This window comes from Ranitomeya variabilis, chromosome 5 (assembly GCF_051348905.1).
Source record: "Ranitomeya variabilis isolate aRanVar5 chromosome 5, aRanVar5.hap1, whole genome shotgun sequence".
NCBI classification, from domain to species: Eukaryota; Metazoa; Chordata; class Amphibia; order Anura; family Dendrobatidae; genus Ranitomeya; species Ranitomeya variabilis.
Genome location: NC_135236.1, coordinates 516,909,820 through 516,930,856, shown reverse-complemented (window position 1 = coordinate 516,930,856; position 21,037 = coordinate 516,909,820). Strand labels below are relative to the sequence as shown.

At 42.4% G+C, this 21,037-nt stretch overlaps 1 long non-coding RNA gene across 1 annotated transcript; it reads left to right on the top strand.

Moving 5' to 3' along the window:
• The first annotated feature begins 4,073 nt into the window (after positions 1-4,073).
• On the top strand, positions 4,074-20,739 carry LOC143773795 (uncharacterized). The gene is made up of 3 exons (XR_013215366.1): positions 4,074-4,176; positions 18,530-18,655; positions 20,552-20,739. It is a non-coding gene; the product is annotated as an uncharacterized LOC143773795 (long non-coding RNA).
• The last annotated feature ends 298 nt before the right edge of the window (positions 20,740-21,037 follow it).

The following is a 21,037-nucleotide window of genomic DNA, read 5'->3' as shown; positions in this document are numbered from 1 at the left end:
GTTTGTGGCACAGTGGGGCCACACCCCCTCACTCATGCCAACAAGTCAGGGAGCGAGTGTAACACCCCATAGCAGTATAATGCACCCTCATTGTAGTATAATGTTCCCTATAGTAGTATAATGCATCCAAATGGCAGTATACTGTACCCCATAGTCGTATAATGCACCCCATAGTCATATAATGCATCCCATAGTAGTATAATGCACCCCCAAAGTAGTTTAATGTACCCCCATAGTCATATATATCATAATGCACCCACAAAGTATTTTAATGCACCCCCATAGTCATATATAGTATAATGCAACCCCATAGCAGTTTAATGCACCCCCATAGTTATGTATAAAATAATACACCCCATTGGAGTATAATGCACCTCAATAGTCATATATAGTGTAATCCACCCCCACAGAAGTATAATGCACCCCATAGTCATATATAGTACAATGCACCCCCATAGCAGTACAATCCACCCCCATAGCAGTATAATGCACCCCCATAGCAGTATAATGCACCACCATAGTTGTATAATGCATCCCCATAGTCGTATAATGCACCCGCATAGTCGTATAATGCACTCCCATAGGAGTATAATGTACTCCCATAGCAGTATAATGCACCCAAAAAGTCATGTTTAGTATAATGCACTCCATAGGAGTATAATTCACCCCAATAGTCGTATATAGTGTAATGCACCCCCACAGAAGTATAATGCACTCCATAGTCATATATATTATAATGCACCCCAATAGCAGTATAATGCACTCCCATAGCAGTATAATGCAACCCATAGTCATACACAGTATAATGCACCCCAAATCACTATAATGTGCCCCCATAGTAGTATAATGCACCCCATAGCAGTATAATGCACCCACATAGCAGCATAATGCATCCCCATAGTAGTATATAGTATAATACACCCCCATGGCAGTATAATCTACCCCAGTAGCAGTAAAATGCACACCAATAGCAGTTAATGCACCCCCATAGTCATATAATGCGCCCCATAGTATTATAATGCACCCTATAGCAGTATAATGCACCCCCATAGTAGTATAATGCACTCCATAGCAGTATAATGCCCCCTTATAGTAGTATAATGCACCCCCACAGTCGTAAAATGCACACCGATAGTCATATAATGCACTCCATAGTAGTATAATGCACCCCTATAGCTGTGTAATGCACCCCAATAGCCATATATAGTGTAATGCACCCCTGTAGGAGTATAATAAAGCCCCATAGTAGTATAATACACCCCCATAGTAGTATAATGCACCCCCATAGCAGTATAGTGCTCCCCCATAGTCAACTTCTGACCTCGGATTTGCCTGCAGTGTGTATTGCCATGCACAGACCCGATGTGTCTCTGCGCCACAATACACTTCAACTAAACGTGGGTCTGAGGATGCACACCCAGTTGAGGATTGTGCTGACGTCATTGAGCCTCCACCCACATGGGTCCGGTTGCGACCTCTGCAATCACAGATGTTACGCCCTTGTAAGATGTCACATGTCATCTCTTCTGGAATGTAAATGACTATAATTTGTTCCATAGGGACAGTGTCATGTGCAAGCTGATGTATCAAAGTCATAGAAGTCCATGTTCCAGCAGAGATCACAGCACAAAGACCAAGCATCTACTGCACAATTTACTGTCCAATGATTTGCAAATTACTTTCAGGTAATAGAATCTATACAGAAAATTACTAGTAAGATGGTAATACGCTAAGTTTGGAGTGTTAAAACTATGTACAATACAATTTAGGAATTTGACTCACTTAGGGCAGAATTGAAACCGGACTGAGAAACTGCATGCCCTAAATATCAGACACCTAAGACTGACCTGTCTCATGGGTTTTAGTTCTGACCTATCTCATGGATTTTAGTTATGTATGCATTCAAGTAACCATTGGAAGATTGTTGGGAAGGTGGTGAAAGAAATTTGGGATCTTATAATGTCAGCTGTGATCACCGTACAACCTGTACACTGACACTATAGACAGAGCTCATGTGTATTATGTCACTGGTGGTCATTTTATTACCTTATTACCTGTACACTGACACTATATACAGAGCTCCAAAGTACAATGTCACTGGTGATAACTGTATTACCTGTACACTGACACTATATACAAAGCTCCTGTGTATAATGGCACTTAGTATTGTGTTTTCTTTAATTAATGATCAGTATTGTAGTACTCGGTCAGAATGTGGCGTTAATATGTGGTCTGGTCATGGTGTGGTGTCATTTGTTCCTTGTATGTGGTATTATCCGGTCACTATGTGGAGGTAATATGTGATCTGGTCATGCTGTGATGGCGCTTGTCCCTTGTGTGTAGTATTATTGGTCGTTTTAAAAAATGTATGTGACAAATTCCCTTAGAGAAAAATAAATAAAAATATACCTAAAAGAGCATGGGGTATTTTGAGAAATGTATAACAGGTTAGAGTAGAGTAGGACCCTGACAAGAAGAGTCTACCATGTTGTGATGGCTTCTTAAAAAATCTTTTGGCAAAACAAAAGCTGCCGGCTATGTATGTGATCTGGTGTTCTATGGGAACTGTTAATGTGTGATTGGTGAGGACGTGGTACAGAAGCGGAGTTTTCCAAGAGTGGGCTGTGGAACTGTGGAATGTTCAAGGGTTGGAGGCGCAGTTGGGGTACAGGTGGAGCCTGGGTGGAGTCTAACTGGGGCCCAAAAATGTTGACATTATGGTGCTCTGAAATACCTGGTAGAATCCCTGAATATTAGACATGAGTTTATTTGCCACAGTGCATTTCCAATTATATGTTAGAATATCAGGGTGATCCTGGATTAATAAAAGTTTTCAATTTTAACGTTAGATATTCCCTGCCCCAGGTTTTGGGATAATTTTAATCCATGAGTGAAAAAAAGAAACCCAATAGCACAATATGTATATTTCTAAAGTCCATAAGTGAACTTATGCTAAAAAATATATGTAAAATACAATACAAATAAAAACTATAGAGAATTAAAAATGTAAAATAAGATCTTGTGTTTGGTTGAGACTGTATGGTATACGTGTAAAGGACCTTTCATCACATTTTTCATGCTGAACTGAACACAAGATGTAATAGTGGCTGCAGAGCAGAATAAAACATTTTATTTATTTTTAATTTCATCTCTCCTTGTGGAGATATTAGCAATCAAATCATTTGGCACCTAATGAGTTAACTTTGTCAAGTCCAAGTGGGTGTTACTGGAGAGCGGCTCCTACAGGGAGAAGAAGTGCACACCCCAATGAAAACACCCACTTCAGCTTAACTGACGTGAACTCATTAGATGCCAAATACTTGATTGCTGGTATATCTGCAAGAGAGAGGTGAAATAAAATTAAAAAAAGAAAATTATTCCACTTCTGCAGCCATTATTACGTTGTGTGTCCAGGTGAACATGAACAATTTGGTGGAAGGTCCTCTACACGCATATCATATGTTCTCAACCTAAACAAGATCTTATTTTACAATATTAATTCTCTATAGTTTTTATTTATATTTGCATTTTACATATTATTTTTGTATAAGTTCAATGCTGATTTGGATTTATATTGAATACGTTTTTCTGGTATTTAGACCTTGTAATGATTTTGAACTATGAACAACTTAGAACAACTGAGGTTTACACAGAAATCCCAAGAAAATGCTGAAAGTGGAGGGGAAAAAGCGGATCCCTTTAAACAAATGTGTGTGTTTCCTGATTGTATCTGGACCCTTTAGGGGAGTTTCATGTGACAACATAAAGCGGTGTGGTGTCTTAGATTATTTTTAATTGCTAAGAACGAGCTACATTTTGTAAAAAGGGTTCATAAGTTCAAGATATGATTTAAATATATCACGTGACATATTTCTCCATACACAGTTTTACATGTGAAAATCTAAATGATCAGATTGATTCTCTCATTTACCCAAATAATGAGTGTAATGAACCAATCAGCTGCTTGCTTTGTTTGCTTTCTTAATATTAATGAGTGAATTTTTGAACCAACCAATCAGATGCTTTCTTTTTCTGCCACTTGTTACATGACAGTTGGAATGTGTCGGTTGGTGCCGGTGAGGAGTTTCTTGTTATACCTGACCCAGCCCTGGTACCGTGCAGATATGGCATGTAATTAGGGTCCGATGGGCCCCGGTGCAAGATTTGGCCCTCCAGGTATATATGTCCCTCACCTTAGCCCCATATTGCTATATATATATATATATATATATATATATATATATATATATATATATACCCTACATCCTGCCATATATGTCCCTCAGCCTGGTGTTTTCATCTATATACCATCCATCCTGGTATATATATTTATATATTTAAATATATATGTTACGTGAATATTGTTATGTGTATTTATGGTAATGATTATATTATATATTATATATATTATATATTATTATTATATATATATTATTATTATCTGTGATATCCTGAGGCCTGCTGGCCCAGCACACGGGAGATGAACACCCTATGTGCCAGTGATCATTATATTGTGTATTGATTGCATTGTAAAACCAAATAAAAATTAATTGAAAATAAAATAAAAATGAGTCAGTGGGTCCTACTCTTTGGGGAACGAGCGAACATGTCACCTGTGCTAGGAGAAATAAATATGGATGATAGTATGGCATAGATAATGTATGTAAGAGTATAACTTATATAATAGAAGTCTATGAACATCACTGGGGGGAGAAAAGTAGCAAAATGTTGAAAAATAAAATACATACAGTGGTGAATATTCGTAAGAGCAGAGGTCGCACTACTTATTTTACAGCAGGTTAGGAATACTCTTAAGCAATTTTGAGGAGTATTTTTATACTAGGAGGAGTAAGTAATTTGCAGAAAGTCACATTTATAGTAAACACATTTACAGAATGTTAACTCCTCACTACATATAAAGAGATACATGTCTCCAAGCATGAAATGGGTTTTCCACTCTCCAGAGAGTCCTCTGTATCGGGCAGTGCTGTGTATAAATAATAGAATCAGGGCTCCCCTCACCTTCCCCGGGTCCAGCGCCGGCTCTCCGCTGCCCAGGTCTCCGTGTATTGGCTGTAGTTGTGAGCTCACCAATATATAGTGCCCACAGCAGCAGCGGACAGCCAGAGCTGGACTCAGGGAAGGTGAGGACCATCTCATTTTAATATCTGACCAATACAGATGAGAATTCTTAAAGTTTAAAACCCCTTTAATAGAGGATTAGTGTAACCTCTAGAAAAGGTTGAACTGCAATAACAGGCCAAGAGAAGGTTAATGTTACAGGGAACCTGTCAGCAGGGTTGTGCTCAGTAACTTACACACAGTGTCAGGTCGGCGCCGTTATACTGAATAAAATGATATCTGGGTTGATGAAATCCATCTTGTGGTTTTTCTTTACTCTTTATTTTCAGTTTTACGTTAATGAGATTCTCGTGCCCTAAGGCGAGGCTGGTATATGTGGTGCTCTGATTATATATTCATAATGCAGACTGCTGACTGGTCACTGCTCCCTCACTGACCCGCCCCCTAGTTTGCATAATGAATACCTAACATACTGAATAAAAAAAATCACTTCTGGAGGCAGGTGCTGGACGTGGCCCCTGCGCTACAACATAATCGCATGGTTACTGTGCACTTAATCCCTTTTGCAGATTTACTTGAGCGACCACCAAGATGGCGCCGCCTGCGCATTGGTAGCTGATTGCGATCTCCGAGAGCTGCTACTGTGTAGGCACGGGCGGCGCCATGTTGGTGGAGGACAATTTTATTTCTTCTCCAGCAAGATGGCGCCGCCGGCGCCTGCGCAACAGCAGCTATCGGATCTCTATACAAACCGAAAGCTGCTACTGCGCAGGCGTGGCGGGCACCATTTTCAAAATGACTTTTTTATTTTCTTCGCTCAAGTAAATCTGCAAAAGGGATTAAGTGCACAGTAACCATGCAATTATGCCGCAGCGCAGGTAACACGGCCGGCACCTGCCTGCAGAAGCATTTTTTTTTCTTCAGTATGTTAGGTATTCATTATGCAAACTAGGGGGCGGGGCAGTGAGGGAGCAGTGACCTGTCAGCAGTCTGCATTTGAATATCTAATCACCACATATCCCAGCCCCGCCTTAGGGCACTAGAATCTCATTAATCACAAACTGAAAATAAAGACTAAACAACAACCACAAGACGGATTTCATCAACCAAGGTATCATTTTAATCAGTATAACGGCGCCGACTTGACACTGTGCACAATCCTGCTGACAGGTTCCCTTTAAAGGGTTGTCCAATACTGGATGACCCCTTCTTTACAGCCGCAGCGTGTAGCTTTCAGACCAGGGACATTCCTCCTCACTCATATACTGACATAAACAATGTAATGTGACCACTGATTGGCTGCAGCATTCACTATCAGACTGGAGGAGACACTGTTTTTCAGCTGCAGTGGTCACGTGACATTGTTTAAGTCAGGATACCAATTGGGGACATATCATTGATATTGGAGGATCGGAGCCCATCAGGACGCTATGTAAACAGTTTATTTTGTGCTACACCTTGGGACAATTAAGAAAAAGATTGTCAATCCTTTTAAAGTGGTGCTATGGTGCCAATCTGTTCCAAATCTGAGATGAGCAGTGCCAATTAGTTTACGACCCCATAAATCTTCCAAGATAAATGCACAATGCCTTTTGATCTTGCATGCTTCTCAGTATGTATCAGCACTACATCACATAAAAAGTAGTGAAATGACACCTTTGACACTTTCTGACATATCTGCACCACCATAGTCATACAGCGCTGGCAAAAATTAAGAGACCACCACATGCAAACCCTGTCATGGGCAGCCCAATCTCCAGACCTGAACCCCATTCAAAACCTCTGGAATGTAATCAAGAGGATGATAGATAGTCACAAGCCATCAAACAAAGAAGAACTGCTTACATTTTTGTCCTAGAAGCAGTGTGATAGACTGGTGGAAAGCATGCCAAGACGCATGAAAGCTGTGATTAAAAATCATGGTCATTCCACAAAGTATTGATTTCTGAACTCTTCCTGAGCAAAAACATTAGTATTGTAGTTTCTAAATGATTATGAGCTTGTTTTCTTTGCATTATTTGAGGTCTGAAAGTACTGTTTTTTTAAATCTGGACCATTTCTCATTTTCAGAAAAAAAATTAAATTGAATGCTTGGAAATTTGGAGACATGTTGTCAGAAGATTATAGAATAAAAGAACAATTTACATTTTACTCAAAAATATACCTATAAAGAGAAAAATCAGACAAACTGAAAATTTTGCAGTGGTCTCTTAATTTTTGCCAGAGCTGTATAGTACAAAGCGCCCCCAAAGGAGTATAATGCAGCCCCATAGCAGTATAATGCAGCCCCATAACAGTATAATGCATCCCCATAGTAGTATAATGTACTCCTATAGTCTTATAATGGACCCACATAGTAGTATAATTCAACCCCATAGTAGTATAATGCACCCCCATAGTCATATATTCTATAAAGCACTCCCATAGGAGTATCTTAATTGTAAAGTGCTGCGGAATATGTTGGCGCTATATAAATAAAAATTATTATTATTATAATGCAGCACCATAGCAGTGTAATGCACTCCCTTATCAGTATAACGCACCCTCGTAGCAGTATAATGCATCGCCATAGTCATTTATAGTATAATTCACCCCCAAAGCCATATAATGCACCCCATAGTCATATATATAGTATAATACACCCCATATGAGTATAATGTACCCCATAGTCAGATATAGTATAATGCACCCCAATAGCAGTATAATGCACCCATAATCATATACAGTATAATGCACCCCAAAGCAGTATAATGCACCCCATAACAGTATAATGCACCCCCATAGCAGTATAAGGCACCCCATAGTCATATATAGTATAATGCACCCTCATAAGAGTATAATGCAGCCCCATAGGAGTATAATGCACCCCATAGCAGCATAATACACCACATAGTAGTATAATTCACCCCCAGAGTAGTAAATTGCACCCCATAGCAGTACAATGAACCCCCACAGTAGTATAATGCATTTCCATAGTCGTATAATGCACCCCAGAGTAGTATAATGCACCCTCATTGTGGTATAATATACCCTATAGTAGTATGACGCATCCCCATGGTTGTATAATACACCCATATAGCTGTATAATTCACCCCATAGTAGTATAATGCACCCCATTGTAGTTTAATGCACCCCCATAGTCATAATATAATGAACCCCCATAGCTGTATAATCCACCCCATAGTCATATATAGTATAATGCACCCCTATAGCAGTATAATGCACTCCCATAGTCATGTATAGTATAATGAACCCCAGAGGAGTATAATGCACCCCAATAGTCATATATAGTGTAACGCACCCCCACAGAAGTATAATGCACCCCCATAGTCATATATGGTATAATGGACCTCAATAGCAGTATAATGCACCCCCATAGTAGTATAATGCAAAAGATAGTCATACACAATATAATGCACCCCCAAAGCAGTATAATGCACTCCCATAGCAGTATAATGCACCCCCATAGCAGCATAATGCACACCAATAGTAGTATATAGTATAATGCACCCCAATAGCAGTATAATGCACCTCCATAGCAGTATAATGCACCCCCATAGTAATATAATGCCCCATAGTCATATAATGCACCCCATAGCAGTATTTTCTCCTACGCCTCATTGGGGGACACAGACCATGGGTGTATGCTGCTGCCACCAGGAGGCTGACACTAAGTATTACAAAGAAAGTTAGCTCCTCCCCTGCAGTATACACCCCTCTGCTGGCTCCCAGCTAACCAGTTCTTGCTTAGTGTCCGTAGGAGGCACACGGACTGGTCTGCTATTCAGACCCAAAGAATCTTTTTACTTTTACCTTTTACCGGACGAAGGGGGCGACGGATTCTTTCATGTTCCGATCTCCCCCGAACCAACAACAGGCGAGCACGGGAGTTTCACCTCTCCGTATCCTCTCCTGCGACGTGGGAAGCCACTGCCTGAGCTGATTCTAGGGGCGACGGGCCCCTTCATGGGCACCGATCTCCCCCCTCCCTTATCAGACGAGCACTGGAGTGTCACCTCCAGTATCCTCTTCTGCAGCCAGGCCTATTGCCGGACATTCTGCCCTGACCACCAGGTTTTACCCTCGGCTGTTCAGAGGCACAATCCAGTGTGGCGTCCGAGCAGCCCCCACTGCACCACCACTATTAAGAGCGGATGGTACAAGGAGGCGGACGGTTCCTCTCCTCCTCCCTAACAAACGGATGATGGATTGAGGTTTATCCCTGCACCGTCCACGCTGCACAGAACAGCGCTGAAACCCACATCCGCGGCGGCTCCATGCCGGGACGCGCAACGATGGTGAGTGGATCCATCTTCAGAGGGATATCCATAAAGGCGCAGGCAGCCTTAGCCACTTTCCTGTGGCCCACCTCTCTGAGGTAACGCTCTGGCCGGCTACAAAAATTTAGCCCCTGGCTTCGGCCGATGTGTAGGCCGCATCCCAGAAGTCTCCTGAAACGCCCCGCTGGTGTTGCCCGCCTGCTACAGAAATTTAGGCCCCGGCTTGGGCCTATTCAGCATCGTGTCCGTCGCTCCGCCCCCCGAGTTGGCGCTTCTCGCTCTCTGCGAGATTTTATCTACTCTGCAGCTCACAGTGGCCATCTTGGTCCACCCGGCCGGCTCACGCTGAGGCAACGATTTTTAGCATTAAGGGGGCACAACCACTCTACATCAAGGCATTAAACGCGCAAGTATTCTCCGTTCTTAAAGGCGCATGTAGTATTGTCTGGTTTTAAAGGCGCATGTCCAGTATTGTCTGTTCTTAAAGGCGCAGGTCCAGTATTGTCTGGTCTTAAAGGCACATGACCAGTATTCTCTGTTCTTAAAGGCGCATGTCCAGTATTCTCTGTTCTTAAAGGCGCATGTCCAGTATTGTCTGGTCTTAAAGGCGTATGTCCTGTTTTGGCTGGTCTTAAAGTCGCATGTCCCGTATTGTCTGTTCTTAAAGGCGCATGTCCAGTATTCTCTGTTCTTAAAGGCGTATGTCCAGTATTGGCTGGTCGTAAAGGCGCAGGTCCAATATTGTCTGTTCTTAAAGGAGCATGTCCAGTATTGTCTGGTCTTAAAGGCGCATGTCTAGTATTGTCTGGTCTTAAAGGCACGTGACCAGTTTTCCTTGGTCTTAAAGGCGCATGGCCAGCATACCCTGGTCTTACGCACGTGACCAGTATTCCCTGGTCTTAAAGGCGCATGTCCAGTATTCCTGGTCTTAAAAGCACGTAACCAGTATTCCCTGGTCTTAAAGACGCATGACCAGTACTCCTTGGTCTTAAGGGCACATGTCCAGTATTACCTGGTCTTAAAGGCACATGACCAGTATGTCCTGGTCTTAAAGGCACGTGACCAGTATGCCCTGGTCTTAAAGGCACATGACCAGTAGGCCCTGGTCTTACGCACTTGGCCAGTATGCCCTGGTCTTAAAGGCACATGACCAGTACGACCTGGTTTTTAAAGGCACATGACCAGTATGCCCTGGTTTTAAAGACACATGACCAGTATGCCCTGGTCTTCAAGGAACTTGACCAGTATGCCCTGGTCTTGAAGGCACGTGACCAATGTGCCCTGGACTTTGAAGCCAGGGCATACTGGTCATGTGCCTTTAAGACACATGACCAGTATGCCCTGGTCTTAAAGGAACTTGACCAGTATGCCCTGGTCTTAAAGGCACGTGACCAATGTGCCCTGGACTTAAAGGCACATGACCAGTATGCCCTGGTTTTAAAGACACATGACCAGTATGCCCTGGTCTTAAAGGAACTTGACCAGTATGCCCTGGTCTTAAAGGCACGTGACCAATGTGCCCTGGTCTTAAAGGCACGTGTTCAATATGCCCTGGACTTAAAGACACATAACCAGTATGCCCTGGTCTTCAAAGCATATGACAAGTATGTCCTGGTTCTTAAAGGCACATGACCAGCATGCCCTCCTCCTAAAGGCACAAGACCAGTATACCCTGGTCTTAAAGACGCACGACCAGTATTCCCTAGTCTTAAAGGCGCATGACCAGTATTTACTGGTCTTATGGGCATCATCAATCCTAAGCTGGTCACTCTAACTGAGCTCTGGAGCCTTCCGATGCTCATCCCTAACCGCAACCCAGATATACATGGTCCCTCTCCTACATGGGAGCGTCCGCTAGCAGGGGCCGCAAGTGTTCTAGAAAAACGTACAGGCGTCTGCAAAACGGAAGTTTTCATTTCCTAATCCCTCCCCTATGATTGGTTGAGAACAACGCTGAATATGGATCGCATATTGCCTTGGATTGCAAGAGCTTCAGAAAAGGAGGGACTCTCCTATTTATACCATCAACAAATCGACGAGCAATTCACTGGACAGAAGCCGCTAAGTAGGTTGCCATACCTGGTCTGATTTTTATGGGCGACGGGTCCTTTTAAGGGCACCGATTCCCCCCACATCTTCAACAGACGAACACATGCAGTGTCGCCTCCATGTATCCTCTTCTGCATCCAGGCCTAATGCCAAACAACCTGCCCTGTCCACCCGGGGACCTCAACTCTGGGGATGTACAGAGGCACACATCTTTGGCATCCGAGCACCCCCCTTTGTATCAATTTAGGGGATGATGCAAGAAAGCGGACGATTCCTCTCCACGTCCCTGTTAACAGAATGGTGGATCGAAGGTTCCTAATTTTCTACTCTGCACGAAGATGGCAAGAGGCCTGCTGGTTGCAGCCCCGCATTCTGCCACTTGGCAGTCTAACCGGGTGGAATTTCTTGTGGTATACCTACCAGTATCCCTGCCCGATGTATCATCAATTAAAAAACCACAGACGGTCGGATAGCAAATCTGGTTCGTTCCGTCTTGTGGCTTCGGGTTCAGCGCTCTACCCTTCTTTAGCGCCACATGATGTTGCTTGACCAATAGTCTCCTGGTCAGAGACCTTAACTACTTCAATTCAAATCAAATATTCTGAGCGGGAGACTAACAAGGGATCGTATTTTTTCTACAGACCCATCCAGCAGTAGAAGCATTGTCCTGGACAGTGTAGATCTAAGGGATCTTGGTTTCACGAAGGAGAAAATGAAAAGTATGATCATTCCTGGACCTCAAACTTCTAACAACCTTTGACAAGGCCCTCCTTTTTCAGATGCAGTTCCTCCGCTCAGCCATTACTTAAAAAAAAAAAAAAAAAAAAAAGTGGAGTTTTCTGGCATCCATCGACATTCGGTTTTCTTACCCTCACATGCCTACTTTTTTCCCCTCTACAATTATCTCTTCTCCTTTCCATTCGCAAACAGCATTTTCAAGTCACGACCTTACCCTTCAGCCTGGCTACCGCACCACAGTGGTCGCAACGCTCATAGCAGTTGTCATGTGCTTCTTGCACCCTAGAAACATGGTCGTCCTGCCCTACTCGGTCGACTTTCTAGCCGCTCTACAAGGACTACGCTAAGTCGTCTATATCACTTGCAATACCCTCTCACTTGGGCTAGCAGCTAAACTTAGACAAGTTTTTCCTCATTCCCAGCCCAGCAGATCCTCTTTGACGATGATCCTGCACAAGAAGGATGGTAATTTCTCTCTCTCGAGTCAAGGTCGTGGCCCTTCAACACGGAGCTTGTGCACTTGATCACTCATTCCCTCGGTTCATTCAATTAGCTAGGAGGGTTCTGAGCAATAAGACGAAAACGGAAGTAGTTTTCTTTTGCTCCGCTCGTTTTCAGCAAGTCAATCAGGCTTTCAAAAGGTAGTCTCTAAGCTCCTTCCTCATCCAGAGCCTTCTTCTGGTCCAATGGTTATTAGGGATACCAATGCCCGTCTTCTTCTCCCGATCATTTCTCTGGGGATCCGAACAGTACGGCTAATCCTACAGCAGGTCCACTGCCCTTAGGCGGGTCAACCATCCGTCTTCAATTTGGATAATGCCACGGCTGCAATCATCTCGCAGGTACCCACAGTCAAGCGCCATGGCCGAGGTACCTCGCACTCTCTGATGGGCCGAGATCTATCATTCGGTGATCTCAACAGTACATGTCCCTGGAGTAGAACACTGGGTGGCTGACATATTCAGCCGTCAGGGTTTTCTCCTCAAGTGAGTGGGAACTTTACTCGGAAGTCTTCCTTCACATCTGCCTTCACTGGAGTACTCCAGATGTAGGTCGGATGGCGTCCAAGCTGAACGCCTATGTACTCCAGTTCATGGTTTGGCTTCAAGATCCAAGTCCATCGCAGTGCATGCTCCGTTTCTTCCACGGTACCAATTTCCATAACTTCTCTTCCACTACGTCTGAGACCTTTTTGGAAGCAGAAAAGGCCCCCAGTGATCCCGGGAGACCCGCACTGACCATGTCAGGTTTTCTCGCTTGCGGTACTAGTATTTCTCCATCTTATTTCGTCAAAATTGGAAATATGGACCTTCTCGCAGGGAGCCTTCACCTGTAGTTCTTCCCTACCGCGTACCGTTAGATCTGGGGGACCTTAATGGTCCTGGGGATCTTACAGTAGACTCCTTTTTCGATCCAGAAAGACTTTATGATCAGGGAACGTCACTCCCCTTTTTTCTCTGCGTTCTTGTCATCCTGATGAGTCTTCAGAGCTTGCCACTCTGTTCCTTTCAGTCTTTTTTCCTTATTACCATCAATGCATCGTTGCCCTCAAGCCATCCCCTTCCCTCGTTGCCAAGGTGGTTTTGTATTCCCACTGTTGCAGGGGCATCTTCCGCTCATCTTTCGGCTCCAGTCCACACAACGGAATGGGTTCTCCATAATCTGGAAGAAGTGAGTGCTCCAAGTGGGTACGTATCGAGGACGGCGTCCTTCCGAAGGTTGGACAATTTGCTTGGGCTTCTCGATGGTAAGTAGGCTTCCCGACGGTCACAGAAAGGGTTTAGCCGTGTTCATCGGCCACGTTAGCCTGGTGGATTCTTTTCACCATCCAGGAGTCCTTCCGTGCTAGATGTCAGATGCTAGATGTGCTAGATGTGCTTGCCAGGCGTCGGCAAGCACGACCGCAAGCTTGCGAATTCCTCCAGTCCGCATGCATTCTTGAAGCACTATAATTTACACACTTCCACAGATGTGAGTCTGGGCAGGCGGACTTTGCAGGCCGCCTTGGCGCACTTGTAAGTAGCGGTTACACGGCCTGATCTGATGTTGTCCCCACCCAGGGACTGCTTTGGGACGTCCCATGGTCTGTGTCCCCCAATGAGGCGTAGGAGAAATAGGGATTTTTGTGTACTCACCGTAAAATCCTTTTCTCCGAGCCATTCATTGGGGGACACAGCTCCCTCCCTATTATTAGTTGTATTTGTTTTTATCATTTGATATGTTATACTCTCATATATAATGTGACATGCTATACGCTTATATGTTGTTATTGATCTCCTACTGCTTTTGCACCGAACTAGTTAGCTGGGAGCCAGCAGAGGGGTGTATACTGCAGGGGAGGAGCTAACTTTCTTTGTAATACTTAGTGTCAGCCTCCTGGTGGCAGCAGCATACACCCATGGTCTGTGTCCCCCAATGAATGGCTCGGAGAAAAGGATTTTACGGTGAGTACACAAAAATCCCTATATACCCACCATAGTAGTATAATGCACCCCATAGCAGTATAATGCACCCTTATAGTAATATAATACACCCCCATAGTCGTAAAATGCACATCAATAATCATATAATACACCCCATAGTAGTATAATGCACCCCCATAGTAATAAAATGTACCCCTAAGCAGTATAATGCACCCCATAGTCATATATAATATAATGCCCCCCCATAGCAGTATAATCCACCCCCATAGTCATATATACAGCTCTGGCAAAAATGAAGAGACCACTGCAAAATTTTCAGTTTGTCTGATTTTTCTCTTTATAGGTATATTTTGAGTAAAATATAAATTGTTCTTTTATTCTATAAACTTCTGACAACATGTCTCCGAATTTCCAAGCATTACATTTTGGGTTTTTTTTTCTGAAAAGAAGAAATGGTCCAGATTTTTTAAAAAGCCAGTGCTTTCAGTCCTCAAATAATGCAAAGAAAACAAGTTCATAATCATTTAGAAACAACAATACTAATGTTTTAACTCAGGAAGAGTTAAATAATGCAAAGAAAACAAGTTCATAATTATTTAGAAACAACAATACTAATGTTTTAACTCAGGAAGAGTTCAGAAATCAATATTTTGTGGAATAACCATGATTTTTAATCACAACTTTCATGCGTCTTGGCATGCTTTCCACCAGTCTTTCACACTGCTTCTGGCGCTGAAATGTAAGCAGTTCTTCTTTGTTTGATGGCTTGTGACTATGCATCATCCTCTTGATTACATTCCAGAGGCTTTCAATGGGGTTCAGGTCTAGAGATTGGGCTGTCCATGACAGGGTTTTGATATGGTGGTCTCTTAATTTTTGCCAGAGCTGTGGCTCTGTAGGAGTATATTGCAACCCTGTAGGAGTATAATGCAACCCCATAGCTGTATAATGCAACCCATAGTAGTATAAAGCAACCCCATAGCAGTATGCACCCCGTAGTAGTAAAATGCAACCCCACAGTAGTATAATGCACCCGAATAGCCGTGTAATGCACCCCATAGTCATATATAGTGTAACGCACCCCCATAAGAGTATAATGTAGCCCCATAGCAGTATCATGTACCCCTATAGCAGTATAATAGTATAATGCATCCCTATAGTAGTATAATGCACCCCTATAGTCGTATAATGCACACACATGGTAGTATAATGCACCCCATTGTAGTATAATGCACCCTCATAGCAGTGTAATGCACCCACTTAGCAGTATAATGCACTCCATAGTAATGTAATGCATCCCCATAGTAGTATAATGTACTCCTTAGTAGTATAATGCACCCCGACAGTAGTATAATGTACCCCTATAATCATGTATAATATAATGCACCCCATAATGCTACCCATAGTCAAACACAGTATAATACACCTCAAAGCAGTTTAATGCACCCTCATAGCAGTAAAATGCACCCCCTTAGTAGTATAATGCACCATAATAGAAGTATAATGCACCTCATAGCAGTATAATATACACGATTGTCATATATAGTATAATGCACCCCAATATCAGTATAATGCATCCCCATAGCAGCATAATGCACCCCCATATCAGTATACAGTATAATGCACCCCCATAGAAGTATAATGTACCCCTAAAGCAGTAAAATGCACCCTCATAGCAGTATAATGCACTCCTATAGTCACATACAGTATAGTGATAATGCAAACCCATAGTAGTATAATGCAACTTATAGCAGTATAATGCACCCCCATAACAGTATAATGCATCCCAATAGTAGTATAAAGCCCCACTATAGTTGTGTAATGCACCCCATAGTAGTATAATTCACCTTCATAACAGTATATTGCACCACCATAGTAGTTTAATGCACCCCCATAGTCCTAAAATGCACCCCGATAGTTGTAAAATGCACCCCATAGTAGTATAATGCACCCCATAGTAGTACAATGTACCCCTAACTAATATAATGCACCCCCACAGTCATAAATGGTAATATGGTATAATGCACCCCCATAGCAGTATAAAGCAACCCATAGTCATACACAGTATAATGCACCCCCATAGCAGTATAATGCACCCTCATAGTAGCATAATGCACCATAATAGCAGTATAATGCACTCCAATAGCAGTGTAATGCACCGCCATAGCAGTACAATGTACCCCCATAGCAGTAAAATGCATCGCAATGGCAGTGTAATGCAGCCCCTTAGTCATATATAGTATAATGCAAACCCATAGCAGTTTAATGCACCCCCATAGCAGTATAATGAACCCCCATAGTAGTATAATGCACTCCTATAGTCGTATAATGCATTCCATAGTAGTATAATGCACCCTCATTGTAGTATAATGTACCCTATAGTAGTATAATGCATCCCTATAGTAGTATAATGCATCCACATAGCAGTATAATGCACCCCACAGTAGTATAATAAACCCCCATAGTCGTATAATGCACTCCATAGTAGTATAATGCACCCCCAAAGTAGATTAGTGCACTCCCATAGTCATATATAACATAATGCACTCCCAAAGTAGTTTAATGCGCCCCCATAGTCATACAATATATAGTATAATGCACCCCAATAGCAGTATAATGCACCTCCATAGTCATGTATAGTATAATGCATGCCATAGGAGTATAATGCACCCCAATAGTCATATATAGTGTAATGCACCCCCACAGTAGTATAATGCACCCCATAGTCATATATAGTTTAATGCACCCCAATAGCAGTATAATGCACCTCCATAGCAGTATAATGCATCCCATAGTAGTGTAATGAACCCCCATAGTCATATAATGCACCCCCAACATAGTTTAATGCACCTCCATAGTCATATACAATATAATGCACCCCCAGAGTAGTTTAATGCACCCCCATAGTCTTATATTGTATAATGCACTCCTTTAGGAGTATAATGCACCCCATAGCAGTATAAAGCACCCCCATAGTCATGTATAGTATAATGCATCCCATAGTCATATATAGTGTAATGCACCCCCACAGAAATATAATGCACCCAATAGTCATATAGTATAATGCACCCCAGTAGCTGTACAATGCATCCCCATAGCAGTATAATGCAACCCATAGTCATACACAGTAAAATGCACTCCCATAGCAGTATAATGCACCCCATAGTAGTATAATGCACCATTATAACAGTATAATGCACCCCAATAGCAGCATAATGTACCCCCAGAGAAGTATGTAGTATAATGCACCCCCATGGCACTATAATGTACATCCATAGCAGTAAAATGCAACCCTATAGCAGTATAATGCACCCCCATAGCAGTATAATGCACCCCATAGCAGTATAATGCACCCTTTTCATAGTATAATGCACCGGCATAGTCGTAAAATGCACGCCAATAGTCATATAATGCAACCCATAGTAGTATAATGCACCCTCATAGCATTATAAAGCACCCCCATAGCAGTATAATGCACCCCCATAGTCATATAATGCACCCCATAATAGTATAATGCACCCCCACAGTTGTATAATGTACACCCATAGCCGTGTAATGCACTCCCATAGTCATATATAGTGTAATGCACCCCTGTAGGAGCATAATTCAGCCCCATAGCAGTGTAATGCACCCCCATATGTAGTATAATGCACCCCCATAGCAGTATAATATACCCCTATAGTAGTATAATGCACCCCCCCATAGTCAACTGCTGGCCTCGGATTTTTCCCGGCAGTGTGCATTGCCATGCACAGACCCGACGGGTCTCTGCGCCGCAATACACTTCAACTAAACGTGGGTCCGAGGATGCACACCCAGTTGAGAATTTTGCTGACATCATCAGGCCTCCACCCACATGGGTTTGGTCGCGATCTCTGCGATCGCAGTCATTACGCTCCTGTGGGATGTCACATGTCGTCTCTTCTGGAATGTAAATGAATATAATTTCTTCCATAGGGACAGTGTCATATATAAGCTGATGTATCAAAGTCATAAAAGTCGAAGTTCCAGCAGAGATCACAGCACAAAGACCAAGCATATACTGCACAATTTACTGCCCAATGATTTGCAGATTACTTTCAGGTAATAGAATCTATACAGAAAATTACTAGTAAGATGGTAATACACTAAGTTAGGAGGGTTAAAACTATGTACAATACAATTTATGAATTTGACTCACTTGGGGCAGAATTGAAACCGGACAGAAAAACTGCATGCCCTAAATACCAGACACCTAAGGGTACTTTCACACTAGTGTCGTACGACGCACGTCGCAATGCGACTTACCGACGCATACTGTGAAAAAACACAAAGGGGGCAGCGGATGCAGTTTTACAACGCATCCGCTGCCCCATTGTAATGTCCGGGGAGGAAGGGGCGGAGTTCCGGCCGCGCATGCACGGTCGGAAATGCTGGACACGATGCACAAAAAAAGTTACATGTAACTTTTTTTGTGCCGACGGTCCGCCACAACACGAGGCATCCGTCGCACGACCGATGCAACGTGTGGCAATCTGTCGCAATGCGTCGCTAATGCCAGTGTATGGAGAAAAAACGCATCCTGCAGGCAATTTTGCAGGATGCGTTTTTTTCTCCAAAATGACGCATTGCGACGTGCGTCATACGACGCTAGTGTGAAAGTACCCTAAGACTGACCTATCTCATGGGTTTTAGTTATGTACTCATTCAAGTAACCAGTTGAAGATTGTCTGGGAGGTGGTGAACGAAATTTGGGGTCTTATAATGTCACTAGTGATCACTGCACAACCTGTACACTGACCCTATATACAGAGCTCCTGTGTCTAATGTCAGTGGTGATCACTGTATTACCTGTACACTGACCCTATATACAGAGCTCCTATGTATAATGTCACTGGTGATCACTGCACAACCTGTACACTGACACTATATACAGAGCTCCTGTGTATAATGTCACTGGTGATCACTGTATTACCTGTAAACTGACACTATATACAGAGCTCCTGTGTATAATGTCACTGGTGATCACTGTATTACCTGTACACTGACACTATATACAGAGCTCCTGTGTATAATGGCACTTAGTATTGTGGCGATATCAGCAATCAAATCATTTGGCACCTAATGAGTTAACTTTTGTCAAGTCCAAGTGGGTGTTACTGGAGAGCAACTCCTACAGGGAGAAGAAGTGCACACCCCAATGAAAACACCCACTTCAGCTTAACTAAAGTGAACTCATTAGATGCCAAATTCTTTGATTGCTGGTATATCTGCAAGAGAGAGGTGAAATAAAAAAAAACAAAAACTTTTATTCCACTTCTGCAGCCACTATTACATTGTGTGTCCAGGTCAACATGAAAAATTTGGTGGAAGGTCCTCTACATGCATATCATATGTTCTCAACCAAAACAAGATCTTATTTTACAACATTAATTCTCTATAGTTTTTATTTATATTGCATTTTACATATTATTTTTGCATAAGTTCAATGCTGATTTGGGTTTATATTGAATACGTTTTTCTGGTATTTAGACCTTGTAATGATTTTGAACTATGAACAGCTTAGAACAACTGAGGTTTACACAGAAATCCCAAGAAAATGCTGAAAGTGGAGGGGAAAAGCGGACCCTTTAAACAAGTGTGTGTAACGCAACAACTGGAAAACTTTCCTGATTGTATCTGGACCCTTTAGGGGATTTTCATGTGACAACATAAAGGGGTGTGGTGTCTTATTTTTAATTGCTAAGAACAAGCTACGTTTTGTAAAAAGGGTTCATAAATCCAAGGTATGATTTAAATATCATATCACGTGACATATTTCACCATACACAGTTTTACATGTGAAAATCTAAATGATCAGATCGATTCTCTCATTTACCCAAGTAATGAGTGTAATGAACCAATCAGCTGCTTGCTTTGTTTGTTTTGTTAATATTAATGAGTGCATTTTTGAACCAACCAATCAGATGCTTTCTTTTTCTGCCACTTGTTACATGACAGTTGGAATGTGTCGGTTGGTGCCGGTGAGGAGTTTCTTGTTATACCTGACCCCAGCCCTGGTACCGTGCAGATATGGCATGTAATTAGGGTCCGATGGGCCCCGATGCAAGATTTGGCCCTCCAGGTATATATGTCCCTCATCTTAGCCCCATCTTGCTATATATATATACCCTACATCTTGCCATATATGTCCCTCAGCCTGGTATTTTCATCTATATACCATTCATCCTGGTATATATATATATTTAAATAAATATAACATGAATATTGTTATGTGTATTTATGTTAATGATTATGAATTTTGATTTTAGGTTTTGTTAAATAGGGATCTCTTTTCTCTGCATTTACTAATGTAATAGGTATTGTGATATCCTGAGGCCTGCTGGCCCAGCACACGGGAGATGAACACCCTATGTGCCAGTGATCATTATATTGTGTATTGATTGCATTGTAAAACCAAATAAAAATTACTTAAAAAAACAGTCA